The 17,620-nt window shown below is 38.8% G+C and overlaps 1 pseudogene; it reads left to right on the top strand.

The window, feature by feature from the left end:
• Window positions 1–16,773: 16,773 nt before the first annotated feature.
• Window positions 16,774–17,217, top strand: LOC124514730 (ORM1-like protein 2; annotated as a pseudogene).
• Window positions 17,218–17,620: the final 403 nt, after the last annotated feature.

The raw sequence follows: 17,620 nt of genomic DNA, 5'->3' as shown, positions 1-17,620 counted from the left end.
TAACAGTACTTTAAAAGACTCATCCACCGCTTTATTATTCTAATTTCAAATAAAATAAAAATTAGGGACTGTTTTACCAATACATAAATCATTAAAATAGTGCGTTTCTTTGTCCTTAATTACTGGCAAAGCTTTTATTCAAAAATAAGCTATTAATTTAATACTTTTGTAGTGTCTATACAGCTGAAAATATACACAATCTCATAAATATGTTCATGCATTGATGTAGCATCTTGATTTATGGAATAATGCAACGGCATTATTCAATTTTTTGTGATGTTTCTTTTTTACTTTTTTTTTTTTTAATTTTTTTTTTCAACGTTTATTTATTTTTGGGACAGAGAGAGACAGAGCATGAACGGGGGAGGGGCAGAGAGAGAGGGAGACACAGAATCGGAAACAGGCTCCAGGCTCTGAGCCATCAGCCCAGAGCCCGACGCGGGGCTCGAACTCACGGACCGCGAGATTGTGACCTGGCTGAAGTCGGACGCTTAACCGACTGTGCCACCCAGGCGCCCCTCTTTTTTACTTTTTAAAATGTTTATTTTTGAGAGAAAGAGAGTGCAAGTAGGGGAGGGGCAGAGAGAGACAGAGGCACAGAATCCCAAGCAGGCTCCAGGCTCTGAACTTTCAGCACAGAGTCCCATGTGGGGCTCCACCTCACAGGGCCTGAAATCATGACCTGAGCTGAAGTCAGACATTCCAGTCCCCCTAACATTTCTTTATTCAGTTGTACTATTACAGAAAGCTCTTTAATGCAATGTCGTGTGTGTGTATGTGTGTGTATACAAAAATATATATATTCCGAAAAGTATATGTATATGTTAAGATATATGTAAAAGCATTTATGAGTCTTTAATCTGCAATCTACTTCTAAAGTAATATTGTTTTTTTCCTGTTTTTCAAAATAATGCATGTCTCCACCCCAGATTTTTTTCGACTATACAGTATGGTAGATTATCCATCTTCGAGAGAAACTTTGGGATGCCACAAATATATCTAGGGTCTATGAAGGCTGGGAGAATCTCACTTGGATTAGAAGTTATCAGATAGCACCCATTAATGTGCTCTTCATATTTGACATTTATTTAAGTCAAGCTTGAATGTCACATATAATATATGGATATTCTGACGGATAAATTTGACACTTCAGTTCAATTCTATTTTAGTTTAGTGTTATAAATGCTATTAAAAAATAATTCCTCCAATTTCATCCAGATTATGGGCAAATTTCTTTGCCATTGTGGACTGAAGGCACCATTTTCCTACTTACTGTGTGCTGAGATCACACTCAACTTCTAAAGGGCATCCCTCTCAATGGGCAGTTCACAGCAAGGATGTTTGCTTTCTTCCAGGCCAGCTGGAGTTTGTCTATCTGATGTCCCTTTTTTCCTTTAACCAGAGAAAACACTCTGCTTTTAAAGGACTTATGTGATTTGATGAGGCCCGCATGGATAATCTTCCCATCTTCAGACCAACTGTGCCCTATAACATAACCTAATCATGGAGTGAAATTCATCATCTTCACAGCTCTGAGGAACAGGCAGGACACAGACACCAGGAGGAGGGGAATCTTCAGGGACGTCTCAGTCTGCTACCAAGCGTTAATGACGGAATGTCAATGTAGGTATGAGACGTGTGCTTGTAAAAGTTTTATCTCTAAAATTTGCAACATTTTTGAAGAAATTCGAAAGGACGTGGCTAACTGTACAACTGAAAATTGAAAATGTGAGTGCTAATAGGAATATGAAATGTGAGGATCTTAATACCTGCCCTCAGTGTTTGACTCAGTGGTAGCTTTGAAATACCTTAGTCAATGTCAGATATTTTATCAAAGCATTGATGATACCTATTTTTAATAAAGCATTTTCATTTGTGATGTGAACTGTTACTGTATTACACAGGCCTTTCAGATTAAATCAATATTTGTCCCTTAAAGGCTTTCTCAATTTTATCTTTTGCTAAATGCAATTAGCATTTGTAACTCTACAAGGCACACACTCTCGAATATATTTCATGTCTTCTTACAGACTAGTCAGTTCTTTCATGACCCCTTTGCTGTCCTGTAACATCTTGCCAAATATATCCAATAACAACCCCACCAAACTATTAACCTTACTTTTTAGCCACAATCTTCCCCTATAGTTAAAAGTTCATTGGGATTTTGATTAGCATGTCAAGGTAATTAGCAGCAAGGTGACCAAATATTTTCTACTCAACCTCTTATATCAGTTTCTCACCATCCACAAGCCAATTACTAAGTCACTACCACACATATCAGATTTTTGCTTTTGTCACAACAACTACATGAAGTGACTTCCATATGCACTCTACAGGCTCATTGTGGGTGGTGTCCTCTTCCCTACACAGGGCCTCAGGCTTCTGGAGGTCCAGAACATGTGTTTGTCAAGGACATTATAGAAGAAAGAGCAAGCAGTGAGGTACAGTGCCATAGTAAGGCCCTAATCTGATGAAAACTATCTAGAACAAGAAATAAACCTCACATGGCCATTAAATGTCTCTGCCACAGCCCTCCACTAAACAAATTGCAAAAGGAACTAAACTGATGAAAGCAGAAGAAAGTAAAGACTTTAGATAAAATCATAATCAGAGATGAGCCTTTGGGGTGTCTGTTCTTTGATTTAGCCAATGACACACACCAAGTTGCAGGGTTATTTGTTTTTGTTGTTGTTGTTTGTTTGTTTGTTTTAGATTTATTTACTTTGAGAGGGGGGCAGAGAGGGAGAGAGAGGGAGAGAGAGAATCCCAAGCAGTCTCTGCGTTGTCAGCATAGAGCCCGATGCAGAGCTCAACTCACAAACCATAAAATCATGACCTGAGCCGAAATCCAGAGTCAGCCACTTAACCAACTGAGCCACCCAAGCACCCCAGGGTCATTTCTGAAAGAATAACAGTGAGGTTCTAGATTCCTATATTTCTGGGTGAATCCATAAATTTCTTTTTTTCCATTGTACAATCTCTTCTTGACCAAAGAGACTCACTAAATTATGAAAATAGCTCCATAGTAATAACCTAAATTTTATAGTGTTGGGAAAAATTGAGAGATTACACCTATATTAAAATATCTATATTTCATATTCTAGCCTTCTGACTTAGGACACTGATGTCAAAACTTTTTAGTTCAGTGTTTTTGCACATGTGTTCCTCAAATCATCTTCATCACAATCTGATGAATTTTGTATTAAAAGTCCAGATTATTTGATACTTCTTGAAAAAATCGAATTGAATTTGTTGGTAGATTCCTGGGACACAGAATTTTAAAAGTATTGATTAATTACACACATGAATTAATTCACACACGTACTTTATTTTTTATTTACTTTTTTAACATTTATTCATTTTTGAGAGGCAGAGAGAGACAGAGCATGAGCAGGGAAGCAGCAGAAAGAGAGAGAGAGAGGGAGACACAGAATCAGAAGCAGGCTCCAGGCTCTGAGCTGTCAGCACAGAGCCTGATGCAGGGTTCCAACTCATGGACTGTGAGATCATGACCTGAGCTGAAGTTAGATATTCAACCAACTGAGCCACCCAGGCACCCCTCACACGCACACTTTAGAACAACTGTTCTGATTTACTGCATCAAGTGTACGTAAACTATGACTAGGGGTAGTGAGAGTGTACATTTTTACAAGCACTTTGTAAATTGGTTCAGAATTCTTTATTAAAACGTCATATACATAAAGTTATGACATGGGTATTCCTCTCCTAGGCATATTCTCAACAGAAATATATACATGTATTTAATGAAAGGAAAGCACAACATTTTCTTTTATTTATAGTTGTGTAGGTTTAAATAACATAATTTTCAATCAGCAGAAGATAAATAAATTAATTGTATTATATTCTGTAATTGAATACTCTGCAGGAGCGAAAATTAATAAAGTATAGGTATAAGCAACAGCAGGGCTACATTTTACATTTTATTTATTTTTTGAGAGAGAGAGAGAGAGACAGACAGACACAGAGCACAAGTGGGGGAGGGGCAGAGAGAGAGGGAGACACAGAATCTGAAGCAGGTTCCAGGCTCTGAGCTGTCAGCATAGAGCCCAGAACTGGGCTCGAACTCACAAACCATGATATCATGACCTGGGCCAAAGTCAGACGCCCAACTGACTGAGACACCCAGGCACCCCTACATTTTAGAATTATAACCTGAGAGGGGTGCCTGGGTGGTTCAATTGGTTTAAGAGTCAGACTTCGGCTCAGGTCATGATCTCACTGCTCATGGGTTCAGTCCCTGCGTCAGGCTCTGTGCTGATAGTTCAGAGCCTGAAGCCTGCCTCGGATTCTGTATCTCCCTCTCTCTCTCCCTCTGCCCCTCCCCTCTTGCACTCTGTCTCTCAAACATAAATAAATGGTAAAAATTTTTAAATTATAACGTGAGAAAAAGTGCTCATAAATGAATCAAGATTGTATCTTTCTCACTTATATAATGTTCAAGAAAAGAGTGATCTGACCTATGGCTCTATAAATCCAGATAGTGGTTACCTCTAGGGAGAGGTGTTTGGTTGATAAAAGAAGACACCAGGATGGCTGAGTCTAAGTAGTTCTACATTTTTTTAACATTTATTTATTTTTGAGAGAGGGGGGATGGGCAGAGAGAGAGGGAGACAGAATCCAAAGCAGGATAGAGGCTGAGCTGTCAGCACAGAGCCTGACGTGGAGCTCAAACGCGTGGAACAAACCGTGAGATCATGACGAGAGCTGAAGTCAGATGCTTGACCGACTGAGCCACCCAGGAGCCCCTAAATGGTTCTACTTAATATTGCTGTGGTTCATGTCCTGAAAGATCATTGAGCTTTTATGCTTTTATTTATGCAACACTTCTTCAGTATGCATTTTGTGTTTCAATATAATTGTAATGAAAGAATATAAAACAAAGTGAAGACTTGAAACTAGAAAATTTTCATAAAATTATTGATTTTCCCAGTCTGAGATTAAAACTTATTCTAAATCCACTTTTATTATGAAATTTAAGCAAGCTGTTTAGGTACCATGCCTCAGTCTCTCACCTTTAAAATATGATTTATAATCCTTACCTTGCAGATATAGTAAAATAAAAATTAAATTACATAATCTATGAGGCAGTGTTTTGCATATTCATTATCTGCTTTTAGAGGATTCCACAAATTTTCACTGTCCTAGCCTCATCCCAATGTCACTCCCAACACAAAGAAGTACTACTACAGTAGATAACATTCAAGGCATTAATTGGATCAATATGAATTGGGGTTTGAATTTTAGGTGTGACATTTTAGGAGTCCTTATTGAAGTGTTAGTCCCTTTTACTTGTTCCCAAATGGATACACTATTAAAAAGGATCATGACTAGTACTTCTTGGAAGCGATCTTTATTTCAGAAACGCTTACCATGGAGAGATTAGGTCAACCATGAGTTGAAAGTGAAATTCCAATTCCTCTTTTGATTTCCTTTAGAGATGTCATCGGGCACATGTGCGTTTGTAACTAATGTGCAGTTAGTGTCACGTTGATCTGGTGCCACTAGAAAAGGGAGAGTAAACTGCTAATATTGGCCTTGATCCTAAGCAAAAGAAACCTTGCGCTCAGCCCAGTCTCACATACCAGGGATAAAGGATATTGCTCCCATGTTCGCAGTCTGTGAATGTGTATGTTTTTTGGAGAACTGTACTCACAGGATAACTTTGGTAGGACAAAATTTTGGGTTATTATCATAACCCTGGTCAAATAAAAGGACTTAAGATACTATACTGTTATCTATTTTTTGATAGGCATACATTTTTATGCATTTTATAATACAATAAAACAGAGAATCATAACACATATTTACAACTCTATTTAATTATATTTTAAAGTATTAGTTTTCAAATTGTTCTCAAATCCTAAATTACTACACAATATCCTCCAAATGAGTATACGAAAAAATGAGAAAAAAAAATTTAAAGTATTCTTTTAAAATAACAATTTTCTAGGGGCGCCTGGGTGGCGCAGTCGGTTAGGCGTCCGACTTCAGCCAGGTCACGATCTCGCGGTCCGTGAGTTCGAGCCCCACGTCGGGCTCTGGGCTGATGGCTCAGAGCCTGGAGCCTGTTTCCGATTCTGTGTCTCCCTCTCTCTCTGCCCCTCCCCCGTTCATGCTCTGTCTCTCTCTGTCCCAAAAATAAATAAACGTTGGAAAAAAAATAAAATAACAATTTTCTAAATAGCACTTTGATATAATTTAATATATTTTTGGTGCATTTTGAGTACAGCCAGGAAATGATTGCAACATATGTAATTCCAAATAGAGGTTTCTTGATTGATATTTTATGTAAGTAACATACCAGATACTTTTAATCTAATACTCTACATAATGATTCATTAGAGTGTTCTTCATAATTTAACAAGAAGAAAAAAAATGCTGGGGTTGAAGGTATGTTTAGAGAGGGTGATGTCTCATTAAGCTGAAGTAGAAGACTCTAGGCTTGTTTATTGTAAAAAAGATTATAATTACCATTTAAAATTTTATGAAGACATTCAAGTCAAGAAAACAAAGGCAATATTTGATCTACTAGATTACTATTTCTGTCACTAAAAACAAAATTTATTGACTCCCTGTCCTTGATGATAGTGTTCCTTTCCCTAGAATGCTATCGTTCTTTTCATGTTCATACCTTAGGCAGCAAGTCCTTCCTTAAAATCCACTACTTTCTTTCTTTGTTTTTTAAATATTTTTAATGGTTATTTATTTTTGAGAAACAGAAAGAGAGAGTATAAGGGAGGTGAGAGGTGCAGAGACAGAAAAGGGAGACACAGAATCCAAAGCAGGCGCCAGGCTCTGAGCTGTCAGCACAGAGCCCAACGCGGGGTTCGAACTCATGGACCACCAGAACATGACCTGAGCCAAAGCCGGACACTTAACCAACTGAGCCACCCAGGCGCCCCCAAATCCTCCACTTCCTAAGCATCATATTTAAACAGGGTCCATTTCATATGTACCATTAAATCGGATGCGTATCTCTTACAATGATTTTGTCAGTCCTGTATAATAATAATGGTTTTCTGTCATTTTTCCATGCTAGAAGATGAGCTTTTCCAGGAGAGGACCTTATATTTTATTATAAAACATCCAAAATGAAGTAGATCGTTATTTTAAGTATCAGTATAACTAAGCAACAGAAAATACCTGCCACTTTAATAAATCAGGGAAGATCCTGGGAAGATGGTGGCATAGGAGGACTCTGGGCTCACCGCATCCTGCTGATCACTTAGATTCCACCTACACCTGCCTAAATAACGCAGAAAACCGCCAGAAGACTAGCAGAACGGAGTCTCCAGAGCCAAGCGCAGACAAGAGGCCCACAGAAGAGGGTAGGAAGGGCAGCAAGGCAGTGCGCGCTCCACCAACTGGCGGGAGGGAGCCGGGGCAGAGGGGTGGCTCGCCTGCCAAGCAGAGCCCCCGAGTCTGGCTTGCAAAAGCGAAGGGGCTGGGCTGAGTGTATTCCGACAGCAAGCGGGACTTGACAACTGGAAGGTTATAAGCTAACAGCTCTGCTTGGAGAACGTAAGGGCTGGAAGACAATGGGAGGGAGAGTTGTTGAGCCCTGGACGACAGAGCTCAGCTTGGCGGGGAAGAAAGGCGCTCGCCAGCGCCATCTCCCTCACCCATCCCCCAGCCAAAATCCCAAAGGGTTCCTGCCAGGGAACTTGCTTGCACTGCGCAAACACCCAATGCTGTGCTTCTGCGGATCCATCCCTCAAGCGGCGGGACTGACTCCCTCCCGGTGCCACAAGGCCCCTCTGGAAGCAGATCTCTGAAGGAAAATCGAGCTGAGCTTGCCCCTCCCGACCCCATGCACCTTGCCGATCCACCCCAGCTAATACGCCAGATCCCCAGCACCACAAGCCTGGCAGTGTACAAGTAGCCCAGGTGGGCCATGCCACCCCACAGTGAATCCCGCCCCTAGGAGAGGGCAAGAGAAGGCACACACCAGTCTGACTGTGGCCCCAGCAGTGGGCTGGGGGCAGACATCAGGTCTGACTGCGGCCCCGCCCACCGACACAAGTTACTCCAGACGGCACAAAGGAAGAGCCCTGCAGTTCCGTGCCACTCCAGGGACTATCAGAATGACGAAATGGAAGAACTCTCCTCAAAAGAAACTCCAGGAAGTAGCAACAGCTAACGAACTGATCAAAAACGATTTAAGCAATGTAACAGAAAATTAATTTAAAATAATAGTCATAAAATTAATCACTGGGCTTGAAAAAAGTATAGAGGGCAGGAGAGAATCTATTACTACAGAGATCAAGGGACTAAAAAACAGTCAGGAGGAGCTAAAAGAATGCTATAAATGAGCTGCAAAATAAAATGGAGGCGACCACAGCTCGGATTGAAGAGACAGAGGAGAGAATAGGTAAATTAGAGGATAAAATTATGGAAAAAGAGGAAGCTGAGAAAAAGAGAGATTAAAAAATCCAGGAGTATGAGGGGAAAATTAGAGAACTAAGTGACACAATTAAACGTAATGACATATACATAGTTGGGATTCCAGAGGAGGAAGAGAGAGGGAAAGGTACTGAAGGTGTACTTGAAGAAATCATGGCTGAGAACTTCCCTGATCTGAGGAAGGAAAAAGGCATTGAAATCCAAGAGGCACAGAGAACACCCTTCAGACGTAACTTGAATCCACCTTCTGCATGACATATCATAGTCAAACTGGCAAAATACAAGGATAAAGAGAAAATTCTGAAAGCAGCTAGGGATAAACATGCTCTAACATATAAAGGGAGACCGATAAGACTAGTGATGGATTTATCTACTGAAACTTGGCAGGCCAGAAAGGAATGGCAGGAAATCTTCAATGTGATGAACAGAAAAAATATGCAACCAAGAATCCTTTATCCAGCAAGTCTGTCATTTAGAAATGAAGGAGAGATAAAGGTCTTCCAAAACAAACAAAAACTGAAGGAATTTGTCACCACTAAACCAGCCCTACAAGAGATCCTAAGGGGATCCTGTGAGACAAGGTACCAGAGACATCACTATGAGCATGAAACCTACAGACATCACAATGACTCTAAACCCATATCTTTCTATAATAACACTCAATGTAAATGGACTAAATGCTCCAACCAAAAGACATAGGGTATCAGAATGGATAAAAAATAAGACCCATCTATTTGCTGTCTACAAGAGACTCATTTTAGACATGAGGACACCTTCAGATTGAAATTGAGGGAATGGAGAACTATCTATCATGCCACTGGAAGTCAAAAGAAAGCTGGAGTAGCCATACTTATATCAGACAAACTAGACTTTAAATTAAAGGCTGTAAAAAGAGATGAAGAAGGGCATTATACAATAAGTACAGGGTCTATCCATCAGGAAGAGCTAACAGTTATAAATGTCTATGTGCCAAATACAGGAGCCCCCAAATATATAAAACAATTACTCATAAACATAAGCAACCTTATTGATAAGAATGTAGTAATTGCAGGGGACTTTAATACTCCACTTACATTAATGGATAGATCATTTAGACACAGGATCAATTAAGAAACAAGGGCCCTGAATGATACATTGGATCAGATGGACTTAACAGATATATTTAGAACTCTGCATCCCAAAGCAACAGAATATACTTTCTTCTCGGGTGCACATGGAACATTCTCCAAGATAGATCATATATTGGGTCACAAAACAGCCCTTCATAAGTACAAAAGTACTGAGATCATACCATGCACACTTTCAGACCACAATGCTATGAAGCTTGAAATCAACCACAGGAAAAAGTCTGGAAAACGTCCAAAAGAATGGAGGTTAAAGAATACCCTACTAGAGAATGAATGGGTCAAGCAGGCAATTAGAGAAGAAATTAAGAAATATATGGAAACAAATGAACATGAGAATACAACAATCCAAATGCTTTGGGATGCAGTGAAGGCAGTCATGAGAGGAAAATACATTGCAATCCTGGCCTATCTCAAGAAACAAGAAAAATCCCAAATACAAAATCTAACAGCACACCTAAAGGAAATAGAAGCAGAACAGCAAAGACACCCAAACCCAGAAGAAGAAGAGAAATAATAAAGATCAGAGCAGAAATAAACAATATAGAAACTAAAAAAACTGTAGAGCAGATCAATGAAACCAAGAGGTGGTTTTTTAAGAAAATACACAAAATTGAGAAGCCAGGCTTCTCAAAAAGAAAAGGGAGATGACCCAAATAGATAAAATCATGAATGAAAATGGAATTATTGCAACCAATCCCTCAGAAATACAAGCAATTATCAGGGAATACTATGAAAAATTACATGCCAACAAACTGGACAACCTGAAGAAATAGACAAATTCCTAAACACCCACACACTGCAAAAACTCAAACAGGAAGAAATAGAAAGCTTGAACAGACCCATAACCAGCAAAGAAATTGAATCAGTTATCAAAAATCTCCCAACAAATAAGTGTCCAGGACCAGACGGCTTCCCAGGGGAGTTCTACCAGACACTTAAAGCAGAAATAATACCTATCCTTCTCAAGCTATTCCAAAAAATAGAAAGGGAAGGAAAATGTCCAGACTCATTCTATAAAGCCAGCATTACTTTGATTCCTAAACCAGACAGAGACCCAGCAAAAAAAAAAAGAGAACTACAGGCCAATATCCCTGATGAATATGGATGCAAAAATGCTCAATAAGATACTAGCAAATCTAATTCAGCAGCATATAAAAAGAATTATCCACCATGATCAAGTGGAATTCATTTCTGGGCTGCAGGGCTGGTTCAATATTCACAAATCAATCAATCTGATACATCACATTAATAAAAGAAAAGATAAGAACCATATGATCCTGTCAAAAGCATTTGACAAAATTCAGCACACTTTCTTAATAAAAACCTTCAAGAAAGTCAGGATAGAAGGAACATACTTAAACATCATAAAAGCCATTTATGAAAAGCCCACAGCTAACATCATCCTCAATGGGGAAAAACTGAGAGCTTTCCCCCTGAGATCAGGAAAACGACAGTGATGTCCACTCTCACCTCTCTTGTTTAACATAGTGTTGGAAGTTCTAGCATCAGCAATCAGACAACAAAAGGAAATCAAAGGCATAAAAATTGGCAAAGATGAAGTCAAGCTTTCACTGTTTGCAGATGACATGATACTATACATGGAAAACCCAATGGACTCCACCAAAAGTCTGCTAGAATTGATAAATGAATTCAGCAAAGTTGCAGGATACAAAATCAATGTACAGAAATCAGTTGCATTCTTATACACTAATAATGAAGCAACAGAAAGACAAATAAAGAAACTGATCCCATTCACAATTGCAAAAGAAGCATAAAATAGCTAGGAATAAACCTAACCAAAGATGTAAAAGATCTGTATGCTGAAAACTATAGAAAGCTTATGAAGGAAATTGAAGAAGATATAAAGAAATGGAAAAACATTCCATGCTCATGGGTTAGAAGAATAAATATTGTTAAAATGTCAATACTACCCAAAGCTATCTACACATTCAATGCAATCCCAATCAAAATTGCACCAGCATTCTTCTCGAAGCTAGAACACCTAATCCTAAAATTTGTATGGAACCACAAAAGACCCCGAATAGCCAAAGTAATTTTGAAGAAGAAGACCAAAGCTGGATGCATCACAATCCCAGACTTTAGCCTCTACTACAAAGCTGTCATCATCAAGACAGCATTATATTAGCACAAAAACAGACACATAGACCAATGGAATAGAATAGAAACCCCAGAACTAGACCCACAAAAGTATGGCCAACTAATCTTTGACAAAGCAGGAAAGAATATCCAATGAAAAAAAGACAGTCTCTTTAACAAACGGTGCTGGGAGAACTGGACAGCAACATGCAGAAGGACAAAGCTAGACTACTTTCTCACACCATTCACAAAAATAAACTCAAAATGGATAAAGGACCTGAATGTGAGACAGGAAACCATCAAAACCCTAGAGGAGAAAGTAGGAAAAGACCTCTCTGACCTCAGCTGTAGCAATTTCTTACTTGACACATCCCCAAGGGCAAGGGAATTAAAAGCAAAAATGAATTATTGGGACCTCATGAAGATAAAAAGCTCCTGCACTGCAAAGGAAACAATCAACAAAACTAAAAGGCAACCAACGGAATGGGAAAAGATATTTGTAAATGACATATCAGAAAAAAGGCTAGTATCCAAAATCTATAAAGAGCTCACCAAACTCTACACCTGAAAAACAAATAATCCAGTGAAGAAATGGGCAGAAAACATGAATAGACACTTCTGTAAAGAAGACATCCGGATGGCCAACAGGCACATGAAAAGATGCTCAACATTGCTCCTCATCAGGGAAATAGAAATCAAAACCACACTCAGATATCACCTCACGCCAGGCAGAGTGGCTAAAAGGAACAAATCAGGGGACTATAGATGTTGGAGAGCATGTGGAGAAACGGGAACCCTCTTGCACTGTTGGTGGGAATGCAAACTGGTGCAGCCACTCCGGAAAACAGTGTGGAGGTTCCTCAAAAAATTAAAAATAGACCTACCCTATGACCCAGCAGTAGCACTGCTAGGAATTTACCCAAGGGATACAGGAGTGCTGATTCATAGGGGCACTTGTACCCCAATGTTTATAGCAGCACTTTCAACCTTAGCCAAATTATGGAAAGAGCCTAAATGTCCATCAACTGAAGAATGGATAAAGAAATTGTGGTTTATATACACAATGGAATACTACTTGGCAATGAGACAGAATGAAATATGGCCCTTTGTAGCAACATGGCTGGAACTGGAGAGTGTTATGTTAAGTGAAATACGTCATACAGAGAAAGACAGATACCATATGTTTTCACTCATATGTGGATCCTGAGAAATTTAACAGAAACCCATGGGGAAGGGAAAAAAAAGAGGTTAGAGTGGGAGAGAGCCAAAGCATAAGAGACTCTAAAAAACTGAGAATAAACTGAGGGTTGATGGTGGTGGGAGGGAGGGAAAAGTGGTTGATGGGCATTGAGGAGGGCACCTTTTGGGATGAGCACTGGGTGTTGTATGGAAACCAATTTGACAATAAATTTCATGTTAAAAAAATTTAAATAAAAGATTTAGTAACTTACTGGAATATCTTGACATGATAGTGTAGTATCTCAATATTAAACAGTTTCAACACATTAGGAACATATTCTTACCTATGGTGGAGAGGAACTCAATATTAAATTTTACTCTAATTTGAAAGCATGAATTTCACTTTTTCCCAAATTAATTTGTAGGCTTTATTAGTTTATTCAGCAAATATGTATTGAAGCCCTACAAGTTTCAGAGACTGGGATAGAATAGCAAGCAAATGGAGACATCACTGTGAAGGAAGAACCAGGCAGCATGAGGTCTAATAAACATACAAACAATAACATAATAATGATTGCTAAATTTCTTGATCTTTACAAGTGCAAGAAATGCCTGAGGTAAGGTTATATATACTAAGAGCCTTAAAATTTAGTGCTTAGTCTAAGAGACCAGGTGATACTTTCCCCTTTGTTATTTTATATTATTTACATCCAGGATTAATTTTCTTATTGCATTTATATATGAAAAAAGGTAGAGCTAGGGTGAATATAAGTTAACCTATTACTTACAAGCAGTAGGTGACTCAAGGTAACAGAATACACACCAGAGGGAAAAAATTGCATGTAGAAAAATATACACTTGCAAGCACACACACATAGTCATATGTCAGTCAAGTGTTTATTGATGGAGGCATACATATTATAGCAAATATAATAATATATATCACATTTATATTTTTTATTTTATGACACTCCCTCCTATGTATTCTTATGTATAATATATTGGTATACTTCTTAATATGCTCTAAATTTATAAAATCAGACCATTCTTCTTTTACTTGTAACTGACTACTAATTTATGCAGATGTCATAATGTTGTATGTATATTAGTAAAAATTCAGAAACAATGCAAATGTCTACCAGATGTGAAATATTTAAATCAATGTGTTGTGGTATCAGATTAGTAACTAATTTAATAAGATTTAACAATTAAAATTGTATCTTTAAAATTATGTAATAAGAAATACGCAGTATTTTATACCATATTTACCATATGAACTACATTTTATTTATGGAGATTGAGACAGAATGTTATGAATAAAACCATATGAAACTACATTTTATTTATGGAGATTGAGACAGAATGTTATGAATAAAATGGTTACTCAAAATTAGAAAAAATTTAAAAAATGCATATTTATGGGAAAACTGATTTTTCTTCTAATTGTTGCCATGCTATTTTCTTTTTATTTATGTATGTATTTTATTTATTACTTTTTAAACGTTTATTTAGTTTTGAGAGAAAAAGAGAGACAGTGTGTGTGTGTGAGCAGGAGAAGGGGCAGAGAGAGAGAGGGAGACACAGAATCCAAAGTAGGCTCCAGGTTCTGAACTGTCAGCAAAGAGCCCGACGCAGGGATTAAACCCATGAACTGCAAGATCATGACCTGAGACTAAGTTGGATGCTTAACCAACTGAGCCACTCAGGCGCCCTGCCATGCTATTTTCTAGTAGCTCTAGAGTATATATATTTATTTTATAATCAGAAAACGTATTAAATGAAAGAAACCTGGGGCGCCTGGGTGGCGCAGTCGGTTAGGCGTCCGACTTCAGCCAGGTCACGATCTCGCGGTCTGTGAGTTCAAGCCCCGCGTCAGGCTCTGGGCTGATGGCTCAGAGCCTGGAGCCTGTTTCCGATTCTGTGTCTCCTTCTCTCTCTGCCCCTCCCCCGTTCATGCTCTGTCTCTCTCTGTCCCAAAAATAAATAAACGTTGAAAAAAAAAATGAAAGAAACGTGTATATATAATTAACATACAAAACATTTATGGAGTGATAATTGTGTTTCTAGAATCATATTAAACATCGACTTGGTAAGGTCTGATTCTAAAAAGTTACATAAATAGGCCACTTCAAAATATGTTGAAAGTACTACATTAAGTCAAATATGAAAAGACAATTGGGTACCTAATCTTGATTGGAATTCGAATGACATGCATTTAAGGAAGTGAAATTTGAACTCAATTTTCAGAAGAATAGGGGTTTTCTAGGCATGAAATTCCTAAGCAAATAACTTGCATCAGGTAAATAACACAAATTATATAACACATGAAAGCATACAAGAGTGATCTGGGGTTATGATGGACAGGAAGTCCATAAAATTATTGTTCAAGCACAAACAGCAGTAAGAGCAGAATGGGATCTGCCAGTCTAACAATTAATCTCTCTCTATAATAAGACAATAAGTTTGAACTTTTTCCTATAGGTTACAGAGTGCCATTTAAGTTTGTTCCATAAGGAATGACACAGAAGGAACTATTTTTATTTTGCAAAGATGACTAAGGGGACAAAAATTAATGTAAAGAGGAAGAGATTCAAAAAGGGAGAGTGAGTTGGAAGCTACTGTGGTTTGTCTAAACGAGGAGATGATCATAGTCAAAACCAGTACAACAGAAATGGAACAGAGATAGCATACACTTGCAGCCATAGTAAACTAAAGGTATGGGAGGCCAATTAAACATAGGGATATATTGATTAGTTTTGAGGTTCATGACAGTATGTTTGTTAGAAAAAAAGTGTGGAAAATTTGAAGAGGCAGTGGTAAAAGATGCATTTACCTTTAATTCATCAATCTATGAAAATATTTATTAAGCATTATCAAATAAGAAATGAATCCACATCTATGTAAGGAAAGACTTAATTCAGAGGGATGATGGCAGTAGAGAGAATATTCTGACCAAGAGTAAAGGGGCTTTTATTTTATAGGGAGGAGTGAACAGCCAGGGAGAAGCAAAAGTAGTGAATGGCAAGATAGGGTAGAGAGAAAGCGAGTCTTTTCTGTTAGGTAGCCTATTCCAGGAAAGGCTATCAAGGAGGAGTTGTGTGCTGCTGAAGGTGGGTCAAATTTCACAAGCTTTGGGAAGAGAGCAACTTAAGAAAAGTTTTGTTGAGGGGCATTTTGTTCTGATTGATCAGTGAGCACAAGAGATTCAGCTAATTTTTATGAGCAAGAGATGGGAATTTGGAGGGCAGGCACAGAGAAGCAAAAGGGAAGGGCATCATTAAGTTTTATCTAAATCTTATGGTGAAGAATGGTTGTTCCCAGTAAGCTGTTTCCAGAACACAGAAAGGTGAGGGGCTTTCTCTAACTGTAGCTCTCTTCCAGAATCACAGGATTCCGATAAAGTTCAAAAATGTCAGGAGCTACAAAGATATAGACCCATGTGTCAAAATAAAGAAAGCAAAGCTACCATTGGAAACAATCAGGCTACCAGAGAAAGAGAGATGTGGTAATAACTCACATAATTAAATAAATGTTTTAACAGAGGTATAGAAAAGGTAAAATATGAGTGTGTAAAAGGTTATGCATAGTTTTCAACTGCAATGTTTAAGAATTTTAAAGAGTTGATAACAGAGTGACGCCACTAAAACTGTGTAGCTCAGGGGGCACCTAGGTGGCTCAGTTGGTTGAAGGTCTGACTCCTGATTTCAGTTCAGATCATGATCTCACAGTTTGTGAGTTCAAGCCCTGCACTGGGCTCTGTGATGATAGTGTGGAGCCTGCTTGGGATTCCCTGTCTCTCTCTCTGCACCTCCCACACTCATACTCTCTCTCTTTCAAAAATAAATAAACATTTAAAAAATGTGTAGCTCAGGCTTCCAGGAGACACAAGTGTAGAAGCGAGGGCTGAACCTCAAGTTAGTTGGGCTTCTGAAACTGGCAGGCAAATATGGGGGTGGCACATAGCAAAGAAAACCCCAACACTAGACTGGCGAATCACCAAAGCATCTGGCTGGCCCACATCATCGTGGTGGGACTACTGCACATGGCTCTATTCAGCATTTCTGTTGTCCTGATCCTGACCCTGACCAACATCATCCACTACTTGGCTATGTAGGTCTTCTTGTATATGGTGAAAGGGACACCCTTGGAGACCCTTGACGAAGGAATGGCTCTGCTACTGGCACACTGGGAAGAGATGGACTATGGATTCCAATTTACCTTTTCCCGCAATTCTTCAGCATCTCTTCAATTGTACTCTGCCTCCTGGCCAGCTTCTAAACCAAGTTGATGCTGCTCACTTCCTCGTCAATATGCCTCATTGCTCAGCCTACTGCTACTTACGTTGTCCCAACTTCATAGGGTCTGTCCCTTTGGCATCAACAAATACTGAGGGATGGGGCTGGGGTTGAAGCTGAAATAAGATGCTGTAACATCCTTGCCTTCTCCGTGCTGCCTTCTATATGTTGAAAGCCTGAGAACTATACAACCTTTTCCAAACTCCCTGGAAGACAGTATGTTGTAAAGTGGGGCTCCCTAGGCCCAGCCCTGGTAGGAGCAGTGTTCTTTGAATCAGGAAATGCAGATGGGATATGGGACAAAACACTCTCCTCCATAGCAGGAAACCATATTTGGGCAGCATGTTTAGTGACATCTTTTTTCCAGATCTTCCCCCCACTCCACCACCCTCCTCCTTCTCTGTCTTGCTTTGTATTTTCTTTATGATAAAGATATTTTTTTTTCTGAAAAAAATGTGTAGCTCTGAGACAGGCAAATAGAAAGAACCTTCTAGGCAA

This window comes from Lynx rufus, unplaced genomic scaffold (assembly GCF_022079265.1).
Source record: "Lynx rufus isolate CCGP_SWC_20201006 ecotype Redwood Valley unplaced genomic scaffold, mLynRuf1.p SCAF_1, whole genome shotgun sequence".
Classification (NCBI taxonomy): domain Eukaryota; kingdom Metazoa; phylum Chordata; class Mammalia; order Carnivora; family Felidae; genus Lynx; species Lynx rufus.
This window is presented reverse-complemented; position numbering and strand designations above follow the sequence as displayed.